Source organism: Phragmites australis, chromosome 15 (assembly GCF_958298935.1).
Source record: "Phragmites australis chromosome 15, lpPhrAust1.1, whole genome shotgun sequence".
NCBI lineage: Eukaryota > Viridiplantae > Streptophyta > Magnoliopsida > Poales > Poaceae > Phragmites > Phragmites australis.
This window is the reverse complement of record NC_084935.1, coordinates 13,225,683-13,236,303: the sequence shown is the minus strand read 5'-3', so window position 1 is coordinate 13,236,303 and position 10,621 is coordinate 13,225,683. Positions and strand designations below refer to the sequence as shown.

Sequence of the window (10,621 nt, the reverse complement as noted above, 5' to 3'; positions counted from 1 at the left end):
TTAGAATTTATTATGACTCGGAAATTGAACCTAACGGTAACCTCGGAAATTTACTGTGATAATCTATCTTTTTTGCATGAAGTTACTATGATTCCAGCACCGCCGAAATTTACTATGATTCGAAATCTGTAACATAACACGAATTTGCTATAACTTGGAATATGTATATTACATGAAGTTACTATGACTCGGAATATGTAACTAAGTGCTGGAATGACCCAGAATTTATTATATCTCGGAATATGTAACTCAGTATCTCGGAATATGTAAGTCAGAATTTATTATATCTCGGTGCACCGCCGAAGCTCGAGCCGCGATCCGGTTGCGCAAAAAAAAAAAGTTAGAAATAAAACGAATACAACGAGGCGGATGAACGCGAGGAAAATTAAGCAAAAAGGGGGAATGCAACACGAGGACTTCCCAGGAGGTCACCCATCCTAGTACTACTCTCGCCCAAGCACGCTTAACTTCGGAGTTCTGATGGGATCCGGTGCTTTAGTGCTGGTATGATCGCATCCGACATACTCTGCCTCCTCCTCCCCCCTTATGCGCGCCTTCCGCGCCGCCTCCCCCGCCCGCTCCCCGGCGCGCGTGGGCCCCACGTCCTGCCGCGCGGTGTCGCCCCGCTTCCCGGTGCACCGCCGAAGCTCGAGCCGCGATCCGGTTGCGCAAAAAAAAAAAGTTAGAAATAAAACGAATACAACGAGGCGGATGAACGCGAGGAAAATTAAGCAAAAAGGGGGAATGCAACACGAGGACTTCCCAGGAGGTCACCCATCCTAGTACTACTCTCGCCCAAGCACGCTTAACTTCGGAGTTCTGATGGGATCCGGTGCTTTAGTGCTGGTATGATCGCATCCGACATACTCTGCCTCCTCCTCCCCCCTTATGCGCGCCTTCCGCGCCGCCTCCCCCGCCCGCTCCCCGGCGCGCGATTTACTATAACTTAGAATTTACTATGATTTGGAATTTAGATTCGGAATTTACTATAACTCGGAATTTTCTATGATTTACGCTGCGCAGTTGACTCGATCTGGTGCCAATATCATACCTAGCAATAATAAAGTGACTGGCGGCCTGGTCCGTATTCTGAAATCGCTGTGGAAATTCTAGGACTCGGAATTTTCTGACTTGGAGTTTACACGGACTCGGAATTTACTATGACTGGGATTATGTAACCTATCTGGAATTTACTATGATTCGGATTATATATCCTAACGAGTTTACCATGACTCATAATTACTATAATTTAGAATTTATTATGACTCGGAAATTGAACCTAACGGTAACCTCGGAAATTTACTGTGATAATCTATCTTTTTTGCATGAAGTTACTATGATTCCAGCACCGCCGAAATTTACTATGATTCGAAATCTGTAACATAACACGAATTTGCTATAACTTGGAATATGTATATTACATGAAGTTACTATGACTCGGAATATGTAACTAAGTGCTGGAATGACCCAGAATTTATTATATCTCGGAATATGTAACTCAGTATCTCGGAATATGTAAGTCAGAATTTATTATATCTCGGTGCACCGCCGAAGCTCGAGCCGCGATCCGGTTGCGCAAAAAAAAAAAGTTAGAAATAAAACGAATACAACGAGGCGGATGAACGCGAGGAAAATTAAGCAAAAAGGGGGAATGCAACACGAGGACTTCCCAGGAGGTCACCCATCCTAGTACTACTCTCGCCCAAGCACGCTTAACTTCGGAGTTCTGATGGGATCCGGTGCTTTAGTGCTGGTATGATCGCATCCGACATACTCTGCCTCCTCCTCCCCCCTTATGCGCGCCTTCCGCGCCGCCTCCCCCGCCCGCTCCCCGGCGCGCGTGGGCCCCACGTCCTGCCGCGCGGTGTCGCCCCGCTTCCCGGTGCACCGCCGAAGCTCGAGCCGCGATCCGGTTGCGCAAAAAAAAAAAGTTAGAAATAAAACGAATACAACGAGGCGGATGAACGCGAGGAAAATTAAGCAAAAAGGGGGAATGCAACACGAGGACTTCCCAGGAGGTCACCCATCCTAGTACTACTCTCGCCCAAGCACGCTTAACTTCGGAGTTCTGATGGGATCCGGTGCTTTAGTGCTGGTATGATCGCATCCGACATACTCTGCCTCCTCCTCCCCCCTTATGCGCGCCTTCCGCGCCGCCTCCCCCGCCCGCTCCCCGGCGCGCGATTTACTATAACTTAGAATTTACTATGATTTGGAATTTAGATTCGGAATTTACTATAACTCGGAATTTTCTATGATTTACGCTGCGCAGTTGACTCGATCTGGTGCCAATATCATACCTAGCAATAATAAAGTGACTGGCGGCCTGGTCCGTATTCTGAAATCGCTGTGGAAATTCTAGGACTCGGAATTTTCTGACTTGGAGTTTACACGGACTCGGAATTTACTATGACTGGGATTATGTAACCTATCTGGAATTTACTATGATTCGGATTATATATCCTAACGAGTTTACCATGACTCATAATTACTATAATTTAGAATTTATTATGACTCGGAAATTGAACCTAACGGTAACCTCGGAAATTTACTGTGATAATCTATCTTTTTTGCATGAAGTTACTATGATTCCAGCACCGCCGAAATTTACTATGATTCGAAATCTGTAACATAACACGAATTTGCTATAACTTGGAATATGTATATTACATGAAGTTACTATGACTCGGAATATGTAACTAAGTGCTGGAATGACCCAGAATTTATTATATCTCGGAATATGTAACTCAGTATCTCGGAATATGTAAGTCAGAATTTATTATATCTCGGTGCACCGCCGAAGCTCGAGCCGCGATCCGGTTGCGCAAAAAAAAAAAGTTAGAAATAAAACGAATACAACGAGGCGGATGAACGCGAGGAAAATTAAGCAAAAAGGGGGAATGCAACACGAGGACTTCCCAGGAGGTCACCCATCCTAGTACTACTCTCGCCCAAGCACGCTTAACTTCGGAGTTCTGATGGGATCCGGTGCTTTAGTGCTGGTATGATCGCATCCGACATACTCTGCCTCCTCCTCCCCCCTTATGCGCGCCTTCCGCGCCGCCTCCCCCGCCCGCTCCCCGGCGCGCGTGGGCCCCACGTCCTGCCGCGCGGTGTCGCCCCGCTTCCCGGTGCACCGCCGAAGCTCGAGCCGCGATCCGGTTGCGCAAAAAAAAAAAAGTTAGAAATAAAACGAGGCGGATGAACGCGAGGAAAATTAAGCAAAAAGGGGGAATGCAACACGAGGACTTCCCAGGAGGTCACCCATCCTAGTACTACTCTCGCCCAAGCACGCTTAACTTCGGAGTTCTGATGGGATCCGGTGCTTTAGTGCTGGTATGATCGCATCCGACATACTCTGCCTCCTCCTCCCCCCTTATGCGCGCCTTCCGCGCCGCCTCCCCCGCCCGCTCCCCGGCGCGCGTGGGCCCCACGTCCTGCCGCGCGGTGTCGCCCCGCTTCCCGGTGCACCGCCGAAGCTCGAGCCGCGATCCGGTTGCGCAAAAAAAAAAAAGTTAGAAATAAAACGAGGCGGATGAACGCGAGGAAAATTAAGCAAAAAGGGGGAATGCAACACGAGGACTTCCCAGGAGGTCACCCATCCTAGTACTACTCTCGCCCAAGCACGCTTAACTTCGGAGTTCTGATGGGATCCGGTGCTTTAGTGCTGGTATGATCGCATTCGACATACTCTGCCTCCTCCTCCCCCCTTATGCGCGCCTTCCGCGCCGCCTCCCCCGCCCGCTCCCCGGCGCGCGTGGGCCCCACGTCCTGCCGCGCGGTGTCGCCCCGCTTCCCGGTGCACCGCCGAAGCTCGAGCCGCGATCCGGTTGCGCAAAAAAAAAAAGTTAGAAATAAAACGAATACAACGAGGCGGATGAACGCGAGGAAAATTAAGCAAAAAGGGGGAATGCAACACGAGGACTTCACAGGAGGTCACCCATCCTACTACTACTCTCGCCCAAGCACGCTTAACTTCGGAGTTCTTATGGGATCCGGTGCTTTAGTGCTGGTATGATCGCATCCGACATACTCTGCCTCCTCCTCCCCCCTTATGCGCGCCTTCCGCGCCGCCTCCCCCGCCCGCTCCCCGGCGCGCGTGGGCCCCACGTCCTGCCGCGCGGTGTCGCCCCGCTTCCCGGTGCACCGCCGAAGCTCGAGCCGCGATCCGGTTGCGCAAAAAAAAAAGTTAGAAATAAAACGAATACAACGAGGCGGATGAACGCGAGGAAAATTAAGCAAAAAGGGGGAATGCAACACGAGGACTTCCCAGGAGGTCACCCATCCTAGTACTACTCTCGCCCAAGCACGCTTAACTTCGGAGTTCTGATGGGATCCGGTGCTTTAGTGCTGGTATGATCGCATCCGACATACTCTGCCTCCTCCTCCCCCCTTATGCGCGCCTTCCGCGCCGCCTCCCCCGCCCGCTCCCCGGCGCGCGATTTACTATAACTTAGAATTTACTATGATTTGGAATTTAGATTCGGAATTTACTATAACTCGGAATTTTCTATGATTTACGCTGCGCAGTTGACTCGATCTGGTGCCAATATCATACCTAGCAATAATAAAGTGACTGGCGGCCTGGTCCGTATTCTGAAATCGCTGTGGAAATTCTAGGACTCGGAATTTTCTGACTTGGAGTTTACACGGACTCGGAATTTACTATGACTGGGATTATGTAACCTATCTGGAATTTACTATGATTCGGATTATATATCCTAACGAGTTTACCATGACTCATAATTACTATAATTTAGAATTTATTATGACTCGGAAATTGAACCTAACGGTAACCTCGGAAATTTACTGTGATAATCTATCTTTTTTGCATGAAGTTACTATGATTCCAGCACCGCCGAAATTTACTATGATTCGAAATCTGTAACATAACACGAATTTGCTATAACTTGGAATATGTATATTACATGAAGTTACTATGACTCGGAATATGTAACTAAGTGCTGGAATGACCCAGAATTTATTATATCTCGGAATATGTAACTCAGTATCTCGGAATATGTAAGTCAGAATTTATTATATCTCGGTGCACCGCCGAAGCTCGAGCCGCGATCCGGTTGCGCAAAAAAAAAAAGTTAGAAATAAAACGAATACAACGAGGCGGATGAACGCGAGGAAAATTAAGCAAAAAGGGGGAATGCAACACGAGGACTTCCCAGGAGGTCACCCATCCTAGTACTACTCTCGCCCAAGCACGCTTAACTTCGGAGTTCTGATGGGATCCGGTGCTTTAGTGCTGGTATGATCGCATCCGACATACTCTGCCTCCTCCTCCCCCCTTATGCGCGCCTTCCGCGCCGCCTCCCCCGCCCGCTCCCCGGCGCGCGTGGGCCCCACGTCCTGCCGCGCGGTGTCGCCCCGCTTCCCGGTGCACCGCCGAAGCTCGAGCCGCGATCCGGTTGCGCAAAAAAAAAAGTTAGAAATAAAACGAATACAACGAGGCGGATGAACGCGAGGAAAATTAAGCAAAAAGGGGGAATGCAACACGAGGACTTCCCAGGAGGTCACCCATCCTAGTACTACTCTCGCCCAAGCACGCTTAACTTCGGAGTTCTGATGGGATCCGGTGCTTTAGTGCTGGTATGATCGCATCCGACATACTCTGCCTCCTCCTCCCCCCTTATGCGCGCCTTCCGCGCCGCCTCCCCCGCCCGCTCCCCGGCGCGCGATTTACTATAACTTAGAATTTACTATGATTTGGAATTTAGATTCGGAATTTACTATAACTCGGAATTTTCTATGATTTACGCTGCGCAGTTGACTCGATCTGGTGCCAATATCATACCTAGCAATAATAAAGTGACTGGCGGCCTGGTCCGTATTCTGAAATCGCTGTGGAAATTCTAGGACTCGGAATTTTCTGACTTGGAGTTTACACGGACTCGGAATTTACTATGACTGGGATTATGTAACCTATCTGGAATTTACTATGATTCGGATTATATATCCTAACGAGTTTACCATGACTCATAATTACCATAATTACTATAATTTAGAATTTATTATGACTCGGAAATTGAACCTAACGGTAACCTCGGAAATTTACTGTGATAATCTATCTTTTTTGCATGAAGTTACTATGATTCCAGCACCGCCGAAATTTACTATGATTCGAAATCTGTAACATAACACGAATTTGCTATAACTTGGAATATGTATATTACATGAAGTTACTATGACTCGGAATATGTAACTAAGTGCTGGAATGACCCAGAATTTATTATATCTCGGAATATGTAACTCAGTATCTCGGAATATGTAAGTCAGAATTTATTATATCTCGGTGCACCGCCGAAGCTCGAGCCGCGATCCGGTTGCGCAAAAAAAAAAAGTTAGAAATAAAACGAATACAACGAGGCGGATGAACGCGAGGAAAATTAAGCAAAAAGGGGGAATGCAACACGAGGACTTCCCAGGAGGTCACCCATCCTAGTACTACTCTCGCCCAAGCACGCTTAACTTCGGAGTTCTGATGGGATCCGGTGCTTTAGTGCTGGTATGATCGCATCCGACATACTCTGCCTCCTCCTCCCCCCTTATGCGCGCCTTCCGCGCCGCCTCCCCCGCCCGCTCCCCGGCGCGCGTGGGCCCCACGTCCTGCCGCGCGGTGTCGCCCCGCTTCCCGGTGCACCGCCGAAGCTCGAGCCGCGATCCGGTTGCGCAAAAAAAAAAAGTTAGAAATAAAACGAGGCGGATGAACGCGAGGAAAATTAAGCAAAAAGGGGGAATGCAACACGAGGACTTCCCAGGAGGTCACCCATCCTAGTACTACTCTCGCCCAAGCACGCTTAACTTCGGAGTTCTGATGGGATCCGGTGCTTTAGTGCTGGTATGATCGCATCCGACATACTCTGCCTCCTCCTCCCCCCTTATGCGCGCCTTCCGCGCCGCCTCCCCCGCCCGCTCCCCGGCGCGCGATTTACTATAACTTAGAATTTACTATGATTTGGAATTTAGATTCGGAATTTACTATAACTCGGAATTTTCTATGATTTACGCTGCGCAGTTGACTCGATCTGGTGCCAATATCATACCTAGCAATAATAAAGTGACTGGCGGCCTGGTCCGTATTCTGAAATCGCTGTGGAAATTCTAGGACTCGGAATTTTCTGACTTGGAGTTTACACGGACTCGGAATTTACTATGACTGGGATTATGTAACCTATCTGGAATTTACTATGATTCGGATTATATATCCTAACGAGTTTACCATGACTCATAATTACTATAATTTAGAATTTATTATGACTCGGAAATTGAACCTAACGGTAACCTCGGAAATTTACTGTGATAATCTATCTTTTTTGCATGAAGTTACTATGATTCCAGCACCGCCGAAATTTACTATGATTCGAAATCTGTAACATAACACGAATTTGCTATAACTTGGAATATGTATATTACATGAAGTTACTATGACTCGGAATATGTAACTAAGTGCTGGAATGACCCAGAATTTATTATATCTCGGAATATGTAACTCAGTATCTCGGAATATGTAAGTCAGAATTTATTATATCTCGGTGCACCGCCGAAGCTCGAGCCGCGATCCGGTTGCGCAAAAAAAAAAAGTTAGAAATAAAACGAATACAACGAGGCGGATGAACGCGAGGAAAATTAAGCAAAAAGGGGGAATGCAACACGAGGACTTCCCAGGAGGTCACCCATCCTAGTACTACTCTCGCCCAAGCACGCTTAACTTCGGAGTTCTGATGGGATCCGGTGCTTTAGTGCTGGTATGATCGCATCCGACATACTCTGCCTCCTCCTCCCCCCTTATGCGCGCCTTCCGCGCCGCCTCCCCCGCCCGCTCCCCGGCGCGCGTGGGCCCCACGTCCTGCCGCGCGGTGTCGCCCCGCTTCCCGGTGCACCGCCGAAGCTCGAGCCGCGATCCGGTTGCGCAAAAAAAAAAAAGTTAGAAATAAAACGAGGCGGATGAACGCGAGGAAAATTAAGCAAAAAGGGGGAATGCAACACGAGGACTTCCCAGGAGGTCACCCATCCTAGTACTACTCTCGCCCAAGCACGCTTAACTTCGGAGTTCTGATGGGATCCGGTGCTTTAGTGCTGGTATGATCGCATCCGACATACTCTGCCTCCTCCTCCCCCCTTATGCGCGCCTTCCGCGCCGCCTCCCCCGCCCGCTCCCCGGCGCGCGATTTACTATAACTTAGAATTTACTATGATTTGGAATTTAGATTCGGAATTTACTATAACTCGGAATTTTCTATGATTTACGCTGCGCAGTTGACTCGATCTGGTGCCAATATCATACCTAGCAATAATAAAGTGACTGGCGGCCTGGTCCGTATTCTGAAATCGCTGTGGAAATTCTAGGACTCGGAATTTTCTGACTTGGAGTTTACACGGACTCGGAATTTACTATGACTGGGATTATGTAACCTATCTGGAATTTACTATGATTCGGATTATATATCCTAACGAGTTTACCATGACTCATAATTACTATAATTTAGAATTTATTATGACTCGGAAATTGAACCTAACGGTAACCTCGGAAATTTACTGTGATAATCTATCTTTTTTGCATGAAGTTACTATGATTCCAGCACCGCCGAAATTTACTATGATTCGAAATCTGTAACATAACACGAATTTGCTATAACTTGGAATATGTATATTACATGAAGTTACTATGACTCGGAATATGTAACTAAGTGCTGGAATGACCCAGAATTTATTATATCTCGGAATATGTAACTCAGTATCTCGGAATATGTAAGTCAGAATTTATTATATCTCGGTGCACCGCCGAAGCTCGAGCCGCGATCCGGTTGCGCAAAAAAAAAAAGTTAGAAATAAAACGAATACAACGAGGCGGATGAACGCGAGGAAAATTAAGCAAAAAGGGGGAATGCAACACGAGGACTTCCCAGGAGGTCACCCATCCTAGTACTACTCTCGCCCAAGCACGCTTAACTTCGGAGTTCTGATGGGATCCGGTGCTTTAGTGCTGGTATGATCGCATCCGACATACTCTGCCTCCTCCTCCCCCCTTATGCGCGCCTTCCGCGCCGCCTCCCCCGCCCGCTCCCCGGCGCGCGTGGGCCCCACGTCCTGCCGCGCGGTGTCGCCCCGCTTCCCGGTGCACCGCCGAAGCTCGAGCCGCGATCCGGTTGCGCAAAAAAAAAAAGTTAGAAATAAAACGAGGCGGATGAACGCGAGGAAAATTAAGCAAAAAGGGGGAATGCAACACGAGGACTTCCCAGGAGGTCACCCATCCTAGTACTACTCTCGCCCAAGCACGCTTAACTTCGGAGTTCTGATGGGATCCGGTGCTTTAGTGCTGGTATGATCGCATCCGACATACTCTGCCTCCTCCTCCCCCCTTATGCGCGCCTTCCGCGCCGCCTCCCCCGCCCGCTCCCCGGCGCGCGATTTACTATAACTTAGAATTTACTATGATTTGGAATTTAGATTCGGAATTTACTATAACTCGGAATTTTCTATGATTTACGCTGCGCAGTTGACTCGATCTGGTGCCAATATCATACCTAGCAATAATAAAGTGACTGGCGGCCTGGTCCGTATTCTGAAATCGCTGTGGAAATTCTAGGACTCGGAATTTTCTGACTTGGAGTTTACACGGACTCGGAATTTACTATGACTGGGATTATGTAACCTATCTGGAATTTACTATGATTCGGATTATATATCCTAACGAGTTTACCATGACTCATAATTACTATAATTTAGAATTTATTATGACTCGGAAATTGAACCTAACGGTAACCTCGGAAATTTACTGTGATAATCTATCTTTTTTGCATGAAGTTACTATGATTCCAGCACCGCCGAAATTTACTATGATTCGAAATCTGTAACATAACACGAATTTGCTATAACTTGGAATATGTATATTACATGAAGTTACTATGACTCGGAATATGTAACTAAGTGCTGGAATGACCCAGAATTTATTATATCTCGGAATATGTAACTCAGTATCTCGGAATATGTAAGTCAGAATTTATTATATCTCGGTGCACCGCCGAAGCTCGAGCCGCGATCCGGTTGCGCAAAAAAAAAAAGTTAGAAATAAAACGAATACAACGAGGCGGATGAACGCGAGGAAAATTAAGCAAAAAGGGGGAATGCAACACGAGGACTTCCCAGGAGGTCACCCATCCTAGTACTACTCTCGCCCAAGCACGCTTAACTTCGGAGTTCTGATGGGATCCGGTGCTTTAGTGCTGGTATGATCGCATCCGACATACTCTGCCTCCTCCTCCCCCCTTATGCGCGCCTTCCGCGCCGCCTCCCCCGCCCGCTCCCCGGCGCGCGTGGGCCCCACGTCCTGCCGCGCGGTGTCGCCCCGCTTCCCGGTGCACCGCCGAAGCTCGAGCCGCGATCCGGTTGCGCAAAAAAAAAAAGTTAGAAATAAAACGAGGCGGATGAACGCGAGGAAAATTAAGCAAAAAGGGGGAATGCAACACGAGGACTTCCCAGGAGGTCACCCATCCTAGTACTACTCTCGCCCAAGCACGCTTAACTTCGGAGTTCTGATGGGATCCGGTGCTTTAGTGCTGGTATGATCGCATCCGACATACTCTGCCTCCTCCTCCCCCCTTATGCGCGC

At 48.2% G+C, this 10,621-nt stretch overlaps 19 non-coding genes across 19 annotated transcripts; all 19 read right to left on the bottom strand.

Moving 5' to 3' along the window:
• Positions 1–399: 399 nt before the first annotated feature.
• LOC133894175 (5S ribosomal RNA) lies at positions 400–518 on the bottom strand. Its single transcript, XR_009904989.1, has one exon. It is a non-coding gene; the product is annotated as a 5S ribosomal RNA (ribosomal RNA).
• A 223-nt stretch (positions 519–741) lies between these two features.
• LOC133894164 (5S ribosomal RNA) lies at positions 742–860 on the bottom strand. Its single transcript, XR_009904981.1, has one exon. It is a non-coding gene; the product is annotated as a 5S ribosomal RNA (ribosomal RNA).
• A 788-nt stretch (positions 861–1,648) lies between these two features.
• Positions 1,649–1,767, bottom strand: LOC133894153 (5S ribosomal RNA). Its single transcript, XR_009904971.1, has one exon. It is a non-coding gene; the product is annotated as a 5S ribosomal RNA (ribosomal RNA).
• Positions 1,768–1,990: 223 nt separating this feature from the next.
• LOC133894142 (5S ribosomal RNA) lies at positions 1,991–2,109 on the bottom strand. The gene has a single exon (XR_009904959.1). It is a non-coding gene; the product is annotated as a 5S ribosomal RNA (ribosomal RNA).
• Positions 2,110–2,897: 788 nt separating this feature from the next.
• Positions 2,898–3,016, bottom strand: LOC133894131 (5S ribosomal RNA). Its single transcript, XR_009904948.1, has one exon. It is a non-coding gene; the product is annotated as a 5S ribosomal RNA (ribosomal RNA).
• A 215-nt stretch (positions 3,017–3,231) lies between these two features.
• LOC133894119 (5S ribosomal RNA) lies at positions 3,232–3,350 on the bottom strand. Its single transcript, XR_009904936.1, has one exon. It is a non-coding gene; the product is annotated as a 5S ribosomal RNA (ribosomal RNA).
• A 215-nt stretch (positions 3,351–3,565) lies between these two features.
• On the bottom strand, positions 3,566–3,684 carry LOC133894531 (5S ribosomal RNA). The gene has a single exon (XR_009905330.1). It is a non-coding gene; the product is annotated as a 5S ribosomal RNA (ribosomal RNA).
• A 223-nt stretch (positions 3,685–3,907) lies between these two features.
• On the bottom strand, positions 3,908–4,026 carry LOC133894122 (5S ribosomal RNA). The gene has a single exon (XR_009904939.1). It is a non-coding gene; the product is annotated as a 5S ribosomal RNA (ribosomal RNA).
• A 222-nt stretch (positions 4,027–4,248) lies between these two features.
• Positions 4,249–4,367, bottom strand: LOC133894108 (5S ribosomal RNA). Its single transcript, XR_009904925.1, has one exon. It is a non-coding gene; the product is annotated as a 5S ribosomal RNA (ribosomal RNA).
• A 788-nt stretch (positions 4,368–5,155) lies between these two features.
• LOC133894097 (5S ribosomal RNA) lies at positions 5,156–5,274 on the bottom strand. Its single transcript, XR_009904914.1, has one exon. It is a non-coding gene; the product is annotated as a 5S ribosomal RNA (ribosomal RNA).
• Positions 5,275–5,496: 222 nt separating this feature from the next.
• Positions 5,497–5,615, bottom strand: LOC133894086 (5S ribosomal RNA). The gene has a single exon (XR_009904903.1). It is a non-coding gene; the product is annotated as a 5S ribosomal RNA (ribosomal RNA).
• A 797-nt stretch (positions 5,616–6,412) lies between these two features.
• Positions 6,413–6,531, bottom strand: LOC133894075 (5S ribosomal RNA). Its single transcript, XR_009904892.1, has one exon. It is a non-coding gene; the product is annotated as a 5S ribosomal RNA (ribosomal RNA).
• Positions 6,532–6,745: 214 nt separating this feature from the next.
• On the bottom strand, positions 6,746–6,864 carry LOC133894063 (5S ribosomal RNA). The gene has a single exon (XR_009904881.1). It is a non-coding gene; the product is annotated as a 5S ribosomal RNA (ribosomal RNA).
• Positions 6,865–7,652: 788 nt separating this feature from the next.
• LOC133894051 (5S ribosomal RNA) lies at positions 7,653–7,771 on the bottom strand. Its single transcript, XR_009904870.1, has one exon. It is a non-coding gene; the product is annotated as a 5S ribosomal RNA (ribosomal RNA).
• A 215-nt stretch (positions 7,772–7,986) lies between these two features.
• Positions 7,987–8,105, bottom strand: LOC133894040 (5S ribosomal RNA). Its single transcript, XR_009904859.1, has one exon. It is a non-coding gene; the product is annotated as a 5S ribosomal RNA (ribosomal RNA).
• A 788-nt stretch (positions 8,106–8,893) lies between these two features.
• On the bottom strand, positions 8,894–9,012 carry LOC133894028 (5S ribosomal RNA). The gene has a single exon (XR_009904848.1). It is a non-coding gene; the product is annotated as a 5S ribosomal RNA (ribosomal RNA).
• A 214-nt stretch (positions 9,013–9,226) lies between these two features.
• Positions 9,227–9,345, bottom strand: LOC133894016 (5S ribosomal RNA). Its single transcript, XR_009904837.1, has one exon. It is a non-coding gene; the product is annotated as a 5S ribosomal RNA (ribosomal RNA).
• Positions 9,346–10,133: 788 nt separating this feature from the next.
• Positions 10,134–10,252, bottom strand: LOC133894003 (5S ribosomal RNA). Its single transcript, XR_009904825.1, has one exon. It is a non-coding gene; the product is annotated as a 5S ribosomal RNA (ribosomal RNA).
• Positions 10,253–10,466: 214 nt separating this feature from the next.
• On the bottom strand, positions 10,467–10,585 carry LOC133893992 (5S ribosomal RNA). The gene has a single exon (XR_009904814.1). It is a non-coding gene; the product is annotated as a 5S ribosomal RNA (ribosomal RNA).
• Positions 10,586–10,621: the final 36 nt, after the last annotated feature.